The sequence below is a fragment of the Phalangium opilio genome, unplaced genomic scaffold (genome assembly GCF_054372755.1).
Source record: "Phalangium opilio isolate 3A_F unplaced genomic scaffold, DU_Popi_V2 ptg000038l_1, whole genome shotgun sequence".
NCBI classification, from domain to species: domain Eukaryota; kingdom Metazoa; phylum Arthropoda; class Arachnida; order Opiliones; family Phalangiidae; genus Phalangium; species Phalangium opilio.
Genome location: NW_028324161.1, coordinates 2,149,527 through 2,154,088, shown reverse-complemented (window position 1 = coordinate 2,154,088; position 4,562 = coordinate 2,149,527).

Here is a 4,562-nt window from a genome sequence, read left to right as displayed (position 1 = left end):
ATAAGGGATATTTCCCGCACTTGCTCTTCAACTTTGTTCCCGAACACGTGTTTGATCCAAAAGATCCTACGAGTACAAATTATGTCTTGAGGGAAAGCATGCCTCTTTTAGAATCTTACGCGCCAGACAGGCTAACCGAAAAACAACGTTCGGTTTTAATTACATGGTACAACGAGCAAGTTGAAGCCAAAAAAGGTTTCAACTATGTTGAAGAGTTGATACATTATTGCCGTTTGGACGTTAGGATTTTAAGAGAGGGGTGCTTAAAGTACAGGGAGATTTTTGAGAAGATTGCGGACGTTAACCCTTTTAACACTGCCGTGACAATTGCCGGGCTTTGCAACGCCGTTTTCAGGAAGGACCACCTAGCGCCAAATTCAATTGGAATTGTTCCACCTCACGGCTATAGAATGAAAGACCCTCAATCTAAAGTAGCCATCGAGTGGCTGAGGTGGGAAGCCCATAAGCGCGGGGTCATAATTAAGTCGGCTTTTAACGGTTCCGAACCTAAAATTTTGAACATTAAAGTCGACGGGCTTCTAGTAGACGATCTTGGCGCAGATCAAAAGGTCGTCTACCAATTCCAAGGTTGTTTTTGGCACGGGTGTAGAGCCTGTTTCCCGGTAAACAGAGACCTGGTTTTGCACGGTGACGTCACCCAAACTTTACACTCCCGCTATACTGATACTTTGAACTGTAATAAGAGGCTTAGGGAGCTGGGGTATAAGGTAATCGAAATGTGGGAATGCGAATTCCACAAATTGAGGGAGCAAAAGCCCGAAATTAACACCTTTCTATCTTCCATCCATATCCAAATCGACGCGTGGGAACCACTTAATCCCCGTAACGCATTTTTCGGGGGGCGTACTTCCGCTCTTTGTCTTCATCACAAGGTTAAGCCGGGAGAGGAGATTCGATATGTCGACGTCACTAGTCTATATCCATGGTGTAACAAATACGGTAAACTACCTTACGGCCACCCTACGATCTTGACAGACAACTTCCCACCCATTAACGAGATTGAAGGTTTTATTAAACTGGATATCCTGCCCCCTCGTAACCTCTTCCACCCCGTTTTACCCCAAAAGATCGGGGGGAAATTGTGCTTTGCCCTGTGTCAGCTGTGCGCTGAAAACAAATATCAGGGGGATTGCACACATTCCGACGAGGAAAGAGTTATTAGGGGGACGTTTGTGGCGGACGAAGTCCATTTAGCAGTTAGAAAGGGTTACGTGGTTGTTAAAATCCACGAAGCCTGGTCGTACAAAATATCTCAGTACGACCCCTTAACTAAATCAGGCGGGCTTTTTAACAATTACGTCAACTGCTTTCTGAAGCTAAAACAGGAAAGTAGCGGCTGGCCTTCTGACGTAGTAACCCAAGCGCAGAAAGATCAATACGTAGCCGAGTACTACGAAAAGGAAGGGGTAAAACTTGATCCTAGCTGTATCGAGAAGAACGCTGGCAAGCGTACCATCGCCAAACTGTGTTTGAATTCGTTTTGGGGCAAATTTGGTGAGAGGACTCGCCTTGACAGGGTAGAAGTCTTCGATGATCCACAGAAGTTCTTTAACTTGTTCTATGACCCAGCAATTGAGGTCAAGACGTTGATACCAGTTAGCGACGACATTTGCGTTGCTAAGTGGTGTTATATCAACGAGATTGACCCAATTAATAAAAATGTCAGTGTTCCGATCGCAGCCTACACCACGGCCATGGCTCGGATTAAGCTTTATTCCTACTTAGACCGCTTGGGTGAGTCTGTTTTATATACAGACACTGATTCGATACTGTACGTTTACACACACCAGGGGGCGTAGAAATCGAAACTGGGAATTTCCTCGGTGAAATGACCAATGAGCTTGAAAAGTACGGACCCCAGGCCTACATCGAAGAATATGCGAGTGGTGGATGTAAGAACTACGCATACCGAGTTGTGAACCCTGATACCGGATCGACAGCCGTCGAGATGAAGGTTAAGGGGTTCCGACTTAACCATACCACCAAAGATTTGGTTAACATGGATAGGTTAATGGGGCTTATAGGCATTTACGAACCGCCGGCGGAACCAATCCAAGTACCAATCCCCAAGCAAATACGCCGAAAGGCTGATCACACTGTTATAAGTGTCGACCAGTCCAAGGTTTACAGAACTGTGGTGGATAAGGTCAGATTGATTGAAGATTTCCGCACGCTACCTTACGGTTATCGAGTTTGAGCACATTCGACAGTATCTGTTTCTGTGAGGGGTCTCTTCTTTTTTTTTATTTATTTATTTATTTATTTATTTATTTATTTATTTATTTATTTATTTATCTAGTCAGTCCCGGTGATATTTATTTATATATTTATTTATCTAGTCGGCATGTATATAAAGTCTAGCCATATTGTTTTTTTATCAATATTATCAATTAGTCATTTTCGTCTCGGTGAAATGTCCTGTGATTAACTAATTTTTTCGTCAATGCTTCCTTAAATATCCCATGTATTTTCGAAATTGCAATTGTTCATTTTCGTGTCGATCTCTTCTATATATATATATACAAACACTTTACAATCTTTATCTCATTAGTTCGTTGAAAGTCAAAGTGTAAGGTCATGTATCCTTTCTACCATCCTTTTAACATGGTTATAGCAGGCCCGTCTCAAAGCGGGAAAACTCAATTAGTTTTAAAAATATTAGAGAACAGGGAAGCCATGTTTGCCCCTAATATAAGCGAAATACATTGGTTCTACGGTGAATGGCAACCTTTTTTCGAAAGTTTGAGAAAATTTGTGGTTTTCAAACAAGGTATGCCAGATTTATCAGAATATACCGGCGGTAAGCCTTGCCTTTTAATCATCGATGACTTGATGACCGAGAACAAAGGAGAAGTTGGTTCTCTTTTTACCAAGGGAACGCATCATCGCAACTTGAGTGTAATTTATATCGTCCAAAACGTATTCCATCGATCCAAAGACTCTAGAGATGTTTCTTTGAACGCTCATTATCTTATACTTATGAAATCTCCTAGAGACAAATTGCAAAGTTCAATAATAGCTAGACAAATGTTTGCCGATAAATGGCGTTTCGCTGTTGACGCCTACCGTGACGCTACTAGTTTACCTTTCGGATATTTATTATTCGATCTACACCAAAGATGCCCCGAGAATCATAGACTTAGGACAGGAATATTTCCCGACAACCCTTGCGAAGTTTACATCCCCAAATAATTATAATAGTAGATGGGTGTTTAGCCATCTCTTCATTTAGTCACTATGCCTTATGCCGTTCGGTCACAAAGAAATTTGCTCTCCGTTATTGCCAAATCCCCTCGAAAACAACGTAGAATCATTTTACGTAACGCCAAGAAGCCCTTAATTGACGCAATCGCAGAGTGTGTTGAAAATACTTTACACGGTAACGTTAAATTAAATAAAAGTCAGAAGGCTAGATTAGCTAGGCATTCCGCAAAACTTAGAAAAATTGCTAATAAGAGAATATCTTGGAAAACAAAACGTGATATATTAGTTCAGGAAGGTGGTAGTTTCTTTTCTTTCCTTTTCCCTCTAGTTTCCTCTATTATCGGCGCTATAACAGGAGGTAGTCAGTAAAAATGCAGTACGCTCAGAAAATGCTCCTTGTCCCTAGCTCTACCTTTAAAAGCGACCCGTTCCCACACCCCCAACAACAAGTAGTTTCGGAATTGGACAATGAAATGAATGTTATTTTAGCTCGTAAAGATTTAGACGAAGCTTCAAAATGGCGCTTATACGAACAGACTGTACAGAGATATAATAATTTACATAATATCGCTAGGCAACCTATACCCACGGCCCCCCAACCAACATCCAACTATTTTAACTTGGCTTGGTTAGACGATATCCCCCTTAAATATATAGGGCATGTACAAAGTATCGTTGATCAGTTGTCCACTACCCCTGAAAAGCTTAGGTGGACAGATAGTGGGGAAGTTATAGTTAATGATTCATTAATACCCGGCTCGAATATTAGAGATATAGCTTTAGAATTTGTTAAGCCTTCCTCTAACAAAGACCCAAAACCTAGAGGTTTTTACGCATTTACAAACCTACTTTCTAGTTTTTCCCCTCTAACCTCGTATACAATACCCCAACAAATTAAAATCAAAAGAACTAGAGCTCCCAAAGTTAGTGTCAAGGTAGCAGCTAAAAAACTTAAATCTGAGAATAGTCTTGAGGCATCAGCTAAAAAACTTAAATCTGAGAAAAGTCTTAAGACAGCAGCTAAAAAACTTAAAACCGAGTCTCCGAAATGGACAGCGTACGTAAAATCTCCAAAATTTTAGAAGGTATCTACTTTAACCCTTCCCACCCTGCCAGTTTCGGGGGTGCTGAAAAATTATATTTAGCAGTGAAATTAAAGGGTATTAGTAAGAAACAGGTACTAGATTGGTTAAAGGGAAAAGACGCGTACACTCTACATAAGAGAGTTTTTAGAAATTTTAAAAGAAACAAGGTGGTTGTAACTAACATAGGAGATCAATATCAGGCGGATTTGAACGACATGCGTTCTTTGAGTCAGTACAACGACGGGTACAAAT